The sequence below is a fragment of the Corvus cornix genome, chromosome 1A (assembly GCF_000738735.6).
Source record: "Corvus cornix cornix isolate S_Up_H32 chromosome 1A, ASM73873v5, whole genome shotgun sequence".
NCBI classification, from domain to species: domain Eukaryota; kingdom Metazoa; phylum Chordata; class Aves; order Passeriformes; family Corvidae; genus Corvus; species Corvus cornix.
Window position 1 is genome coordinate 19704882 of NC_047057.1, and position 16759 is coordinate 19721640.

Below are 16759 nucleotides of genomic sequence, written 5' to 3' on the forward strand. Positions count from 1 at the left end.
TGCAGCCTGAATTGGCAAATGGCTTAAATAGTCCTATGGACACTCGCAGGTAGGAAGGCTGGCGGCAATTGGAACATATGAGAATATCTATTATACACTACTGAATCAGCTTCCAAACACATCCCAAAACCACTCAGTGCCTGCCAGAGCATCTCAGAACTAATCATTACTGGCGGTCCTAGGAGATCTTTCCTCGTGGGAAACTGAGCTGCTGAGCCCTGGCCTCCAGCCAGCCCTGTCCTGTGACCACCTTCCTGGGGCCAAGGTCATCAGCACTAAATGCTGAACCTGGTGCACCAGAACAAGGAGCTTTGCCTGTGCTGGAAAAGGAAGATCTGTTCAAACAGATCCATCACACACCTCCCATCATGCCACTGCTACCCATTTTTCTCTACCATCTTCTCATTTGCAGCTTGTCTGTACCTAAAGGCAGAACAATCATCTGCCCTGAGCAGAAAAGAAAGATGTGAAAGCTATAAACTTCCTAAACATCCCTCCTGCCAACACCTGTCATTCGTTTCTACATTTCCTATTTGCTCTGTTTTCATTTAAGGTATTATATGACTCAGATGAGGCCTCAACAACTTCAAAAGAATTCCTGTGTCTGACTGCCTTAGCTTTATTAAAAGTAACTGAGCCATTGATCATCATCAGAAGATGTAGTCTCAGGAGAAACGATATCATTTGTAAACAAATGATCCCGTGAACACAAACACTCCACCAGCTGCGAATAATAGGGAAACAAGTATGTGGCTGGGGAGGTGAGAAGCCATCCCAGCACACCAACAGACCATCTTAGGGATAACTAAGACAGTTGCACCTTTACAAGCAGCCCAGCTAACAAGAACATGCTCTTCCAAAGGCAGGGGGAGGAGGAGAAGCAATTTTCTTTTGCTGTTTTCAAGTATCTAAAAGCAATTTCATGCTGCTGGCTTAGGATGTGAGCAAGCAAGACTGCTCATCCCTAATACAACCAATTCCCTACATTCAGAGGGTGGTTTTTTAGCTGACAGTTTCCATACACACCCTCACATGCTGCATTTCAAGGCTGACCAAAGAGTGAATTCTGGAGAAGAAAATGCATGACTGCATGGAAACACCTGTGAAAAATCAAACTGTTTTCCTTCCCTTACCTCCAGCTAGCTACAAACAGGATCAGCCTGTCTGGGATATGAAACTTGTGTCTACAGAAACAAATAAATTAAGATCAGCACCATGGATTAGAGCACATAAAGAGTGAAAGATGCTATATAAAAATCCACTGAATCATCTGCCAGGTACAGTCACTCATTCTTCAAGAGTAGTGGACCAAATACCCATAAAAATGGACTTTTTAAAATAAATGCCTTCATATGTAATGTCAATGTTTCATATTGGAAAACGCAATGGACAACTCCTGGCAAACACTTAACTTGAATACAGTGCAGGTTCAAAAGCTGCTGCTGCTGGAATGGAGCAGCTATTGTGCAATTCTGTTTTTTGGAAGGAAAAGGATGCCAAAATCTGCACCAGATGCCCCACATTCCCCAATGAATATGTTTAGAATATTCAGTTGAATACCACACAATCCGTATGGAAGCCATCAAGAATCTGCTGAGGTTTGTCAAACAGAAAGTAGGCATCTAACCGAGAATAGTCACAGAAGAGCAGACACAGACAAGGTCCTTTTGGTCTGCAACCAGAATCCCCAGTACCTAGAAATAATGACTTGGTAAGACAACGTCCCGGAATCAGCTGGGGCAAGTTCCTACCTGTCCAGAAAACCACCTGGTAAAATCTTCTTTGAAGAAATCATTGTGAATGGAGGGGGAAAAAAAGAAACAACCTCATATTATCTTCACTGCTGGGCAAATACGTCATGAAATCTAAAGCATGTCAGCTAGCCACCAAAAAGCCTGGCTGAGCTGATGCCTTGAAGTGAAATTCAGCTTGCTTAAGTTCACACAGAGTACACCTCTCAGCAGCTCACTTGCTTTGGGGGCTAACCGTATCCATCAGTGTGTAAAGGGGCTGAAGGAAAGAAACAGCAGCACTGCCATGTGGTTCTTCAAAAGAAATGCTGTAGCAGTCGGCAAATTCAGGCCTCGTCTAAACTCAAACAGCTTCTCTAGGCAATCTAGAATTTCCTTTGAAGTATCTATCTCTGAGCACATATGGTCCTGGAGCACATCCACACACATTCACCAGAAGGGAATGAGAGTGGGTGGAATACATAAGACTATCCCTAGGAAAGGGAGAAGGAAGAGAGAGAATAAAAATTCTGGCATAAACAAACAGCTGCTATTTCTAGCCCTCCTGGTACCCCTTCCTCCAGCCCAATGCCACTCTGCAAGATGCCTTGTTCAACTTAAGAGACAAATGGAGAATTAAAAGTGCAAGAGCATGCACTTTTACAGCCCAATTATGACCACTTACAAACATACTGTAAATCTACTCACTGCTTAACACACCAGGTACATCCAGCAAATGCATTTGCTCAGTGTGTACTCAATGTAGCTTGATATTCTCCATGAATTTTGAGTGTGCACATTCAAGCAATAAAAAAATTAAATAAACCAAGTCTGGATTAGAGTCAGTCCACAATAGCAGGGAAAAAAGAGTAATTATTGACAGTGGCTTGGTTAAGCTTACAAAAGCTTAATGGAAAAAGATTTTTCTGTAATTGCCAACTCTAACCTTTTATCCAAGCTCAGTGGGTACATTACCTAAGTCAGCAGGAAGTTTAGCCACTCCACATGAAATTAATAACATTTATGGGCTGACCCATAGCTTTTAAAACAAGAGCTATGAAGAAGTTTCTGTCCTTCCATCAAGGAACAGTGCATACTACACTTAGTCCCTTAAAACAAACCAAAACGAAACAACCCCCCCACTCCTCCAGGCAGCTTTAGTCCCTGAAGACTGAGCCTCCCTCTCTTGCATACTCAAGAGGAAATTAACCTTACAAACTAGAGAAACTAAAACAAGCATCTCAAGAGTACTGCATCCCATCTGCTGACCTGCCTGTACCTTGTGGGGCAGCAGCTTCCACATCATCAGGGTACCCCTCTTCACTCACCCAAATGCCCTAAGAAGTGCTCCATGCCCTGAATCAGGAGCTTCCCTGCCGGCCTTGGCACACCTACCCCTGTGCTTGTAGACACATTTCTCTGTCCCATCCATTCACCCACCCAAAAACCAGATCTGGTTGATGTTGAAAGCATGTGTTCTGAGTCAGGGCACCTATAAAATGGCTGTGAGTGGACCTGCACACCAAATGAGAGCTTTCAGCCTGGCTTCGTATTCACATATATGGAGAATAAGATAAGCTAGTTTAACTAATACTGACTCAGTTCTTTCCATTTTACAGTGGAAAGAACCAAAACAGATATGAGAAGTTAAAATATATTCCTGAAGAGATACTGTTCATCTGTTTTGAAGTAGCAAGCATGAAATATTTGAGTATGTGTGAGAAAATTCTAGGTGATGACCGAACAGAGCAAAAACAGGTCAGCAACCTGACTTAACAAAATTGTGTTGAAAACCATTAACAGGAATGCAGCACACATGCTTTATAAGATGATACTTTTCAGTGTCATAGACTAAGAAGAGAACAAGAAAAGTCAAAGGGAGGATAAACAAGGCTGGCTGGGAATTGATTGCCACCTCTGAAATTTTAGTGGAACAGTTGGAGCAAGAAGCTGACTACAGCTAAACTGAAAAATCACTATCTGTAGCTAGATTAGTCATCTACTGTTAAACCAAATTAAAGTGTTCTTCCCACAGGCAAGGCTGAAGATTTCAGAAAAGCCATAATTTATAACTCAGGAAAAGTTTAGAGGAAAGCTCTGCAAAACCAAAATGAATTTTGTACTTAATGGGCAGGAAAACAAAGGACAGATGGAACTTCATGTTTCTTGGTACAACAGTAAATACTACACAGCACGCAGGATGTGACTGAGCCAAGAAGCTGATGAGCTGCGTTAAAGAAGAGCTCTCCTTATTCAGGTCCCAGCCTTCCTTGCTCTGCAAATCACCCTTTCAAGATGTTACATGGTAGCAGAAGCAGAAAAAAATAGATTTTGAGCAAACCAGGCCTCTATTGCAACCAACATTAGGAAGCACTATCAATACAGTTTGAATAGGAGAGCCTCCCTAACCTTTTTCATAATTAGGTAGCAAACTCATTTACAGGAAGTGCAAAGAGCAAGCATACAAGGCACAGAAAAACACCACAGTATTTCTGTCCAATTTGTTTTGCAGGAGTGATCATGCCTTGGATGGAAGCCTATTTCTAACAATTTATTTTTCATGTCTGGACAAGGCAATATAACTTCTTCACAATTTAATCCCTTTGCTAATAGACTTAGCTGTTATAGCTGAAATACTCAAGCTTAACAATAAGGCTAAAACACCCAGAATACTTAAATCCAAGAAATGTGTTTGCTGGCTTCCGTTCAGGACAAGTAGAAGCAATCAGCTAAGGCACTGTGGACTGGGGAACCACGGCAACACCTGCCAAGAGGTTACATTGGACTCTGCACAACTGGCTACAGAACAAGTGCTCTGAGCAGAGCACAAAAGCCATCTACAAGAAGTCTTTAATTGCCAGTGAAGCTCCTCCAAAGCACCAGGAAGCACCTGGGCACCCCGACAGCTCACCTTGGCTCCTTGGGTCAGCACTGCCCTAAAATTACAGGGACACTGGGCCAAATCCCCCGAGAATCATTTGCCTGTCACATTTCCCCTCCGCGGTCGTTTCGTTCTGCTTTCAAGCTGCAGTTCAGTGAACAGGCTGCAATTTACCTCTTCACCCTCACCCTCAAATTTGTTTGGATAAACAGGCTCTCCTTTGTTCCAGACTGCTACTACATTTACACATTGTATTGTAAATCAGCCGGTACAAAGCAAGGCAGGCCCTTGAATGAAGACACTAGCAGTTCTGTTCACAGCAAAATTAAACAAGAGGCACAGAACCCCATTTATAACCCCAGTCTGGAAACAGCTGGGTTTTAAAAGGTGAGAGGTTTTAAAAAGTTTACTAAACAAACCTACCCAGTTGTATTGTCTATAGTCAGCTCACAAACGAGTTCAAGGCAGTATAAGTTGCCAAAATAGCGATATTTCTTAAGAGAACTCTAACAGTTTAAAAGCTTGCTTTCTTGCTGTCTCAAGGACCCAAGAATTATTGGCAAATGATTTAGCTTTCACTGAGTACACAACTAGGGAGAAATTAGTCACAGAGAAAGGGAATGAACTATTCACCATGTCTATTAAAGACAAGAGACCTAAATAGCATCCAGGAGTTGCAGGATAAACATCGGGAAAAACTGCACAGTAATAACAGTTGAGCAGAGGAATGACAGCTACCAAGTCTTTTCCTTTAGAAGAGGAAGTTCAATGAATGGCTTAATTACAGGTGATTCTCTGCCTTATGACAGAGCATGGACTATCTGTATACGGCTTCTTCAAGATCCCTCCTCAAATCTATTTTCCATTATTTTTAATGTTCTTTTAAATAAACTGAGATAGCTGAGATCTCTCCCATGGGTTGATATTACAGCAGAGTCTGGCAGAAAAGAGATCAAAACTAACGTTATTTGATAGCTGCCCAGGTTTCCCAGGAAGCTATCAGCTCAGTCCCATAACAGAGTAGATATTCAGAATAAAACCAACCAACCAACAACAACAACAACAAAAAACCCTAAAAACAACTGACTGATCCAAGGGTCAAGAATAAATTGCATTTGATGCTGTCTGCAGTCCAGAATTGAGGCCCTCTGATGAGATCCTATGGAGAAACTTCAGCTGGACCTAAGCAGGATGTCATTCAATGCTGCAGACAGCCCTGCATCCTTCATAAACATTGAGCTTAAAAAAATTAATCCCAAGTCTGAAACATAAGATTGAGTGCCAACAATATTTTTATTCCTTTGATTACTTTCAAGGAGAGGGAGAGAAACATGATAGATTTGTGTTTAAAAAGTTTTTGCCCTGATTACAAGAAGTATGTTACAGTAAGAAGTGTTCTACAGACTCCTTTTGGTACGTATACCATTAACAGTACAACAAACCCCCACCTTCCAGTAGTTTCAGATCAAAACCAAAGAAAATTCATAGAGATAGAGGGCATACCTCCATCTGATGTTTTAGAAGCCAGGGCATCACTGTCCACTTTGTAATTCTGACATGACCCCATGGCCAAAAAGCACTTGCCAAGCAAGATGAAGGGAAGCTCAACCTCTTCTTTGCCACCAGCCCCAGCAACACTGCCCAAGCACAAGAGCTGTGATGGAGGTCACTGTACAAGCTGCTGCCCTTGGCCACAAAAAAAAAAAGTCTGATATAGTTGTGTGCATGGCAACTTCCCCTTGAGACTCTCATGCTGCTGACTCACATGGGAGTGAGGCCTGCCCTGTCCTCTGTCAGGGAAGGAGCCCATGTGACACCACCCCAGCTGCTGGGAGCATTGGGCACACCACAGCCAAACCCTTCTCCTAAGTGGTGCAAGGCTGCCAGAGGAACACACTGGGATGACACAATTCCTCCGACAAGCTGAATTCAACCTCAGGCCCCAGCCTGCTCAAGTCAGCCCCTGTGCCCTGCCCCATGCTTCCAGCCCTGCTAAATGATCCACCTTTTATCCGACTGCTCTCCATGATTAGCAGAATAATCAGCACTGGAGTGCTTCTGCTGCCACCAAGCATCACTTGAAGCATGACCTGAGCTTTGCCCACTCTCCTCCCTCTCCTAAGCTGCCCTTCCCTCTAGGATCAGTATTTCACAAGAGACTCTTCAGTTTGACCCTTTTCACCTGAAAATGACACAAATCATGAAGAGAGGACCTCATGCGACAAGCAACACAGTCACCTGAAGCTGGACCCCGTTTTGTCCAGAATCAACAGAGGTGTATGAAAATGGTGTTCCAGGGAGTGAAAAGAAGCCAACAATCCACAAGCATGTGAAGGTCTGGAAACCCTGTAATTTGTGCCCTAAAGAGAGATTACAGCCCATCTGTCCCAGCTGGAGTACAATAGAATTCAGAGCGATTTGTGCTCATCCTCCTCACCTCCCCTTGCCCCCTGTTTCGCCAAATAACTAAAACAAATACATATAGCCATGTCCCTAACTCGTTGAAGTAATCTGCTCCTTTGTCACCACTGCAGCCCTTGTGAGGGCATAGACACTGCACTTGGGAAATCATGGGTTATCTCCTGGAAGCTGACGTGACACAGGCTTTTCCTACAGTTTGGTCTGAACCTGCACCGATGGGCTCCAAGTGCTCCATCACCAAGATCTACTTTCCTACTTAGAGATAATGCTGCTGAAACATCTGTAAAAACAAATGCATTCACTATAATGTTAAACCCTTGCACTAAGTTTTGAAGTGACACTGCCAGACTAAAGGGACTGTAATACATCTTTTAATATCCCATTTTAAACTCTTCCTCAGATTATTACCCATGAAAGAGCTTTTAATATCTCTTTTTTGACTGAGGTGTGTGATACCTGTCTGTCCTCCATTTCTGCCTCATTTTTGCTCCAGCTACACAACACTTACCAATGCCCACATGGCATTTTATTAAGCTCTGCTCCAAAGCAAGCAGTGGTGGAGGTCGGGGGAACCCACGTGTCACCTGCATATCACCCACACAACTGAGGGCTGGAACAACACACACCCATAGCCTCCCCACACACATGGTGAAGGAACACCATGAGGCAGATGTTGGAAGCATGCTGCCATCCTGATGGCAGCACCACCCCAGCCTTCCACTGCTGGAGTAACCCTCGATTGCGGACACCAGCTGCTCTTCTGGCAGGCACCCGGGCACAGCTGCTCACTGCCAGCACAAGATGGAAATAGGTATTTAAATTTTATAATGATAAGCAACTCACCCTGTCGCTTCTTGTGTTAATAATTTCTTACTCTGACAAGCAGGGGCGAGTTTGACCAAAAAACTACCAATAGGAATCACAGAATCAGAGAATTGTTAGGGTTGGAAGGGACCTCTGGAAATCATCTAGTCGAATCCCTGCCAAGGCAGGGCCACCAGAAGCTGGTTACACATGAACACATCCAGGGGGATTTTGAATGTTTCCTGAGAGGGAGACTCCACAGCCCCCCTGGGCAGCCGGTTCCAGTGCTCTGCCACCCTCTATGTAAAGTTCTTTATATTCTTCTTTCTCATATTGAGATGGAACTTCATGTGGTTTAGGAAGACCATACTGAGTCCTGAACAAAGAAAAAAAGTGCTTAAAAGCTCTCAATATACGCTGAGGTGCACACAGACAATAAGAAGTTATAAGAAGCTTTTGTGTCTTATCTGTCTTAGACTACAGGGCAAGAAAAAACAAAAGCAAAATCATTTAGCAGAACACCCTCAAAATCAAAACAAACAAACCTCCCCCAACAATATCCCTCCAAAGACACAAAAAAATAAATTGGTTCCTTTTTAGTTCCTAAAGGCAGGCAAGAAGAAATTGTGGCTGCCCCTGGAAGTGCTGCAAGTGGAAACTCCAAACTCCCAGAAGACAGGACAATAGAGACATGACACCCTCGATGTCACTGTCTCAGCCTTGTGCCCAACAAGTTCCTTCAACTACTCTGGGTCTTGGTTTCCACATCTGCAGACTGGGGATAATAACAGGTCTTTACATCACAGGGGTGTTACAAAGATCAATTAGTTAATGTCTGAAAAGCGCTTTGAAGATACAGCAGGTGGTGAGTATTATTATGCAAATAACATGATTTAAGAAAATCACAAGTGCTGGATTAATACTAATCCCTTTGATATTTAAAAGACACCATTTTTTTCATATTTTAAAGCAGTGAACGTTTATGCTATAGCTTTTCACGGCTGCTGCTGCAACAACAATTTTTAACCTTTTCTTTTCATACGGCTCCATATATAAAACTCCTCTGCAGACATCTTCACAAAATCCAATCTTGACTCAAAGCTAGGAGTAGTGGAAGAAATTATGCATGTTGATGAACTGGATAACTAGATTCTATGCAGGAATATTTCTCAGAGGATAGAATGTCACAGGCCTAACTTACTGCAAAAAGCACTGCAGAGTCTTTCAGTTTTAGGGCTTTTTTTGGAAGCACGCTAATTTCACGCATAGAGGCATTTGTAAAACAATATAGCTGCTATTTAATTATGCCATTTTATGTGGTGGAAAAAAGTGGAGAAAAAAAGGAAGCTATGGTTGATTCACTTCTTCCAGGGCTCCATATATGAATTGTGTAAAAAAAAAAAATTAATGTCTAATGACCTCATTTGGTGGTTTCACAGGAGATCAGGCACTGCAATGTATCCTCCAACTTCCAGCACGTGGTTGCACAACCATTTCTGCTTTAGATGGGATGGAGGGAGTGGAGTGGACAGGCACAAGCCAGCCCAGAAACACAGCCTTCCTGAAAGCTTGTCACTCGCAATAAGAGAGAAACATAAGTCAAAAAGAGAGCTAAGGTGGGATCAGAGCAAAGAGCCTGAGGTGAGCAGCAACATCGGAAACCAAGGTGAGAGCACAGCCAAGACTAGATGTCCCTCTGGTTTTCAGCACTGCCCTTCCTAGACCTCACTGTGAAAGCAAGACATCCTGCCCAGTGCTTGAAACCTCCCCATGCTTCCAGGACTTACACGGCCACATTCCCTTCCCATGAGGACACCTGGTTCTTGTCTCCTGCACTGTAAAATTTAGTGCAAACCAGCTGGTGCATTTTGCCTAGGAATCTGGAAAATATTGCTGTGATTAAAACCAGCTTAATATTAACCCCTCCGGAATGCAGGCCTGAAATTGATATTAATGAAATAAGATCAGATATTAATATTCTGTACAGCCAGTTCCTCAAGCTGTGCTGTAGTGTCAAAACAAATCTTTCCCCAAATCAACATATAAAATACAAACATCGGATGGCAGGTAGCATGCACGTGGGAGGGGGCAGAAGGAGCATTTTAAAACTTCAGAAGCTATTATGTTTGCAGCTCTAGGCAGCCATGCTTCCTTTCCTGCCCCATCTCCCGCAGCAGCCATATTAATAGCTATTCAATACAGTAATAGGATTCAAGCTGTACACTTAGTTGTTGGGGCTTTTTTAATCTCCAGGTCAATATTAAAAGCATTAGGATGCTCTTTAGGAGGGAGGAATGATTTTGCACTCCAGGAACAGTGAAGCATTTGCAGCATTCCCTAGGAATGCTAGCAAAGGATTTCCTTCACATGTCTCTGCTCATGACTGATGTGGTAATACTTTATTTTAACTGTACCCAGTAGTACAGATTCACAGTTCAATTTTCTTGCGTAAATATGCACTCTGTATAACATGTGTGATCTTATTAGTTGAATTTATACAATTTATGTACAAAATAGATCCAAAACACCATGTGAGGGTCACTCTGCAGAAGGAGACCCTGGAGGGTCTCTGAACAAAGTAATTTGGACACATGATTTTTACTCCTGGATATGCAGGCCTGGGGAATAAATCTGCAGTTCTGTTCCTGGGCAAGTAAGTAATAGACCCATCTTTCACTTTGCTCTCCTGTAAAATGGTAGCCACCTCATTTCCTGAAAGACATCTAATGATAGACCTCTCCACTGAAGAACAACTCCCAAGTGGGAAGATGAGTCAGCATGATGCTTCTGCCATCTTCACAGAGTAAAAAGTCAATTTCTCTCTCAAGAGTGCCCTGCAGGTAGCTTGAGGTTCAGTGTACTCCATCTCCACACCTTCAGTTAATTCACCTTTTCTGAATGTTTTGTGTTTCACAACTGCTTACTTGAAGAAAGCAATCTGACTTTCTTGTAATCTGCTATTCATTTTGAAGTACACAGGTTATTCTTATTTAAGTAGGCCATAGATATTTATAGCTAAAGTTAGAAACAAGAAAAATATTCCAGCATTCTCAAACTTTCACATGTGCAGCGTCACACCACAAAGATAAAACCTAATTTAGATGACACCAAGTTTTTTTATCTCCTCTTCAAACAGCCAAATAATATGAAGCTACTACAAGGACTGCTCCCATTAGTCAACCTTACCATCACTCAGCAATCTGTTGCCAGGTCTCTCCAGACAAAAAGATGGAAACTGTACTATCCCCACTGTACTTAACATGCACAGTCTGAAGAAAAAGCAAGGCTATTGTTACAGCAACAGAGACGTAGATAAGACAATGCCTTCTGTCTGTCCACGGAGCAAGAGGAAAGCCATTCAAACAGCCATGCAATGACAAAAATTAAAAAATCTTGTATGCCGATCTTTGCACCAAGTAGAGCCAGGCAGGTACAGTCTCTCCCACTGACTACTGTTGCTTTTTCTTCCGCAGGAGATGGGCAGAGAATGGGAATGGGTATGTAATGAAGAGAAGGTTACTCTGATGATTTGTAGTTCATACACAAAGCTTCTGGTCTGACAATCTCCTGGCTTTGGTACAGTTTGCATCACATTTGTAATTGTATTACCTGGACAGCTTTAACCTCATTAAGGATTCACAGGTAAAACGCAGATGCTGAATCAAATCTTATAAAGCAATGGCTGCTTTAAAGGGGCTACATGAAGCAAAAGCTAATTCAACACCTTCTCCCTCTTTGGTTTGTAAAGAGGGTATTCATAATTTCACTCAGGAAAATAAATCTATATGTCAATTGAGGTAAGGTTTATTTGAACTAAAGAGCAAAATGTGTCATTTGGGATGTTTGAGTTCATGCTGCATTGAATCACAGCTATTTAAAAAGAAATTATTCCAGGAACATATTATCCTTACCTTGTGGCTAATATATATAAATTACTAAAAAAAATTTACTCAAATTGTAATATTTCCTCTTCCTCCAGTAAATATAAGAGCTTAGCATTAAATCCATATTAAAAAAAAATCTTCTTATATATTCTAGGGACTACAAATACAGCCAAACTGGGCCCATGCAGCTGAGTTTGCTGCTCTGCTTTTGGCACAAGTACAAATGAAATACTCCAGAAGACAGATATGTTACATTCTTTCAGGTGTTTTGAATTAACATTTATAGAACTCAAGGAATTTCTATAAAAAAACCCCTCATCTTCAGCAAATTTCGTAACCTTCAGCTGAGAAACATGAAGAGAAAGTTTCCATAGGACAGAGCATACTTTCCTTTAAAAACCATTGACTGTAACTATAAAATACATTATATATGTTGTATATAATACATTCAATTTTACATAATTTTTTTAACCAAGATCCTGTTTCTGAAAAGGAGTAGAGTACACTCCATGCATAGTGCTATTTTTATGAAGTGGATAGAAATGTGTGAAGGAGCACCACTATGGGCTACTACAATACTGACCTTTGAGGAATGCCAAGGGAGTAAAATTGATAATGAACGATATTCTTTTGGGACCAGGAGAGCTCCAGCTTCCTGCTTGTGCTGCCACATGCATGAGCATAAAATTGAAGTTGTGTTTGTACTCATGGCCTCAGATTAAAACTCGACTGTTGATTTGAATTCCTGCAGGCCTTGTACTCTCGGGACATGCCCTATCTCATTTGGAGGAGACCACATAATGGTTTTTCCCCTTTACAGCCCCACCATTACCTTGTAGCTAAACCTCACAGTCGATAACCTTAAGTCTAGTTTTCACATTTAACAAATTTTCCTACAGCTCAATTCGTAAAGATTGTTCAATACCTAGGCTGGAGCTAAATATATTAAGCATTAACCATTTATTTGTCAACTTTTTCAAAGTCCCATTTTTTAATAGCTGTCTAGACTTGTCTCTTTTTAATAAATACACCAAAATGGCATCTGCATATCCTGTTATAGGTATTGTACCCTGTAACTGCTGCATACCCACCATTACAGCATTCACACTCTCAGTTTCCAAATCAAACCTATAAACATCATGGTGGCACTGGAAAATTTTCTAAGCTCCCTCAAAAAACCTATCAGAGGTAAGAGTCTTCCTTGTATTTAGGTAAAGTCTGCTTCAAAGTTATTTTTTTACATGTGAAGAAAATTGTCTGTATTTTTTTAACCCATCCTAAGTATTTTGGTTTTCTTTCTTTGCTGCAAGAAATAAAACCCTTTTATGTTCAATATATGAATAGTAGAGTTTTTTTAAAGCCTAACATTTTACAAGGTTTTCCTAAAGCTTGTAAAATATGAATGATCTGTGCAATGGCTCCATACATTAAAATGTAACTTGGGCATACCAGTTCAACATCTCTCCCTTTATTCATTACTTAAAGGGCTAGGAACCATCCTGGGATGCCTTGCAGTAGGAGGGAAAGCACATAACTAATTTCCTAACTGCTCTGTTTACTTCGCATACCTTGTGGGCAAAAGTTGGCAAGAAAGGACTGGAAGTTGTTTGCTTTGAAATTATCACCCCGTTTACAAGATTCAAGAGCAAAGTCTTTTAAATTGAGGTAGGAGGGAAAAGGAAGTGACTCTGTGCATGGTTAATGCTGCAGGAGAGTGCTAGCAGTGCACTGTAGGTCATCAGCTGAGAAAGAAAACCAACAGATACCAAAAAAGCTCCCTCACAAAGTGCACATGGACACGATATTTAGAGCACCCAGAGAGAATAAAGGCACTAGCCAGATCTATGTAAAAAGGCTGTATTTAGTTTAAAGCTATCTCATATAATTCCAAATGAAAGAACAGCTACTGAAGAGCATGGCCGCTATTGAAAGTACAAACTCAACACCCTAACTCTGCTTGCAAAAGCCTCCTCTTCCCTGACTAATAGGGCCACCCAGGATGGGACCGGCAGGAAGGGAAGAGAACTACAGACACAGGCGGGGCTTGATAACACAAAGAACTTGGCAACAAAATTAGTTTAAGCAGGACTTGAATCCTCTTTTTTCTTTTTTTATGGGGCAGGGTGTGGGGGTTGCCTTCCAGCTTCTCAGTCCAATATTGCAAATTATGATGTGTTTGCAGGGCTATGCTGTGAAACACAGCAGAGATGAAGGAAAACTTCTAAATACTTTTTTTCAAAGTCATGTAACAACCTCATAAAATACAGTCTAACGCTCTCCTGTCCAGTCCACAGCACAGCTCCACAAAATAGTCATGGTAGAACAACCAAGCAGGTACTGGCCAGTGATGGCAGGAACTACTTACAGCAGAGCTGCCACTCAAGATTTTATATCACTGAATGATGGTCTGTGCATGCTGCTAACCCACTTGGAACAAAAATGCTCCCTCCTGTGCCAAGTCATCTCATGGATACAGAGAGCACGATGTGAAAGTGCTTTGTAGGAGTCTTTGTTCAAGCCAGGAAATCTGGGGCCGCAAGGTCTGCTTTTGCATAGGGGCTTTTGGGGTGGCAACATGTGATAACTTAAGAGAATTAGCAGGTCCCCACCCTTTCTGGTCAAGAAGGAATGCTGCAGCATTTACTTGCCCTACTTATACATGACAAAAATACCACCAAATTGTACTTTTCATCTACAGATTTCCCAAAATTCCCCAAAGCAAAGCAATGGAAAAAAAAATAGCAACAACAACCAACACCACCACCACCACCCCCCAAACAAAACAAAACACACCACAAAATCACAGAGGAATTAAATTACTTGCTCAAGACAGAAACAAAACCACCATGCTGAAGTCCCTAGTCAAGAAACCTACGGGACCCCAGTGCACACAGTGGATTGCATAGATGGCACTCTGGACACCAAACCTACACACAAAGCAGCCCAGACTTCTGGTATTCCAGTAAATATGCCAGTTTCATCTGACTGATGCCACTGAATTATTAGCATGGTGTTGGAACATCTCAGTTTGGGACAGAGACCTGTCTATCCATGCCAAGTTATCATGTATGAAAGGTCTGAGAAAATAGAAAAGCCTCTGAGAGGGAGGGAAAGGAAGCAAGTATGTAACCATTTCTGGCCACGAGTTTATAAATACCTTCTTTTTCCAACAAGATAAGTAATAACAAAAAGTAACTCTTCAGTGCTGCCTCATTCATAAGCTCCTAACTTCGAGGTTGCTAAACCCTCTTCTGATATCACGGTTCCTGTTCAAGTATAATTCAAGTAGATTAATTAAGCCACAGACAACAGAAAACACAGTCTGCCTCTTCAAATTATCAGTAGGAGAAAACAGAATGAAGAGTTTAGTTTCAAGAATGCTGTTTACATTTACTCATTTTACAGGCATCAGGATCAAAATTAAAAGAGAATAACTAATTGCTACAACTGGGAAAAGTAAATCGGCATTTAAATTTGAACAGTGGCAACAAGCAACACAGATTGCAAAAGTGAAGTGGAAAGTGTTACTCTGAGCAATTGAGATACTATGTTTTGATAGCTAAGATAACCTGGAGATGATTCACGCCCACAAGTTGCTTAATGCCCTTTTACACTACAGGTCCAGGAGATACAAAACTACACGTAAAAATCACTGTTGAATCAGACAGTATCCAGGACAATTACAAAAAGTGAGTACATTTTCATGTCAGATTATTACACTAAATTTGAGGCTGTAATATTTCAACCTAAACCCTAAAGCACATTTATCCCACACATTTATCTCTCGTCTCGGTACGCCAAACCAACTGCACTGCAAGGCTCTATACAAGAAACTCCTCCTTCTCAAGCAAGCAGCACAACACTTTGGAAGAAGAAATGGAGGTTCAAACAAAACCCTCAATCTAAATGAGTTCTTAGCCCACCTGAGCAGCACAAGTGTTGCTAGTGAAACGGACTTCTTGGGGCTCAGGCTCCTGTGCAAATAGCGGCCGGGATGAAGTGCCTTTTGACGTGTACTTGCTCCTGCTGGAAGAGACACAGAACAGATGCTTCAGAGAACACATAAGACAAGGGACTAGGCAATATGCACAATCAAACATAACAAGCTTGCTCAGGGGGTCTATGGGCATCCTAAGCAAGGAATTGTTTTGGAGCTGGCATCTCAAGACTTTGTAGAAAGTCCCTCATTTTCATCTTTATAAATGCAAAAGGGGTAAGAAGAAGGACGGTGAAATCTATTGATTTTATATCACATACAGCAATTGAAGGCTTAAAGATGTGACATAAGCAACAAATATCAAATCATTGGGATTTTTAAAACAGGATATCAAAACATATAGGACAAATACATAAAAATTAGTTAACTTAAAAATCTCAAAAAAGCTGTCATTAGTGAGTAACATCACCATGCAACTGTAATGCTTCTTTTGCAGTTCAAAATTACTGGAATTATGCTTTACATTACCTAAGTGTTTTATTAGCTACCTGGAAATAAGCAAGTCCTTGATGGTAAAATTAACAGACTACATGGTTTAGTAGCATGAGAAATAAAACAGAAAGCAAATCACAGAGTTAACACAATTACTTGTCAAGTTGTACTCATTCCAACCAAAACAATCTTAACATGTCGGCATGCAGAAATATATATTCAGTAACAAGGGCTTGCAGGTAAGGTTTGCAAATCAGAGGACCATGACCTCTGAAGCAAGAAAAGCAAAATGGGTGAGGTCAACACAGCCTCACAGCCAAGAATCAAGTTCAGAGCTTCTGTTGTTATTGGAAGGGCTAATGTGGCTCCTGGGCTCAAGACATGAGAGTGAATGGAAATACTGAATGGGGTAGCATGGGGCATGCATCGGTAAAGAGCGACACTGAAATACTGTGCCCAGTTCCATGGCTGATGCTCAAAAATAGATGTTGAAAATTATAGAACAGGCAGTGTGGAGCTGCAAAAACAAGGGCGGGGGGGGGGGGGGTAAAAAGCGTTATGTATAACCAGATTTAAAGATTCAGTCCTTCTGATAAGCCACCCAGACAAC

General features: G+C 41.5%; 1 protein-coding gene across 5 annotated transcripts in view; it reads right to left on the reverse strand.

The window, feature by feature from the left end:
• PLXNB2 (plexin B2) overlaps positions 1–16759 on the reverse strand; it is a 254458-nt gene that overhangs the window by 228784 nt on the left and 8915 nt on the right. For 4 of the 5 annotated variants that reach the window (XM_039570587.1, XM_039570583.1, XM_039570585.1 and 1 more), the window contains exon 2: positions 15644–15746. The gene's annotated coding sequence lies outside the window, so the exon portion shown is untranslated. The remainder of the gene's footprint in view (positions 1–15643; positions 15747–16759) is intronic. The other variant, XM_039570586.1, reaches the window with a different exon arrangement.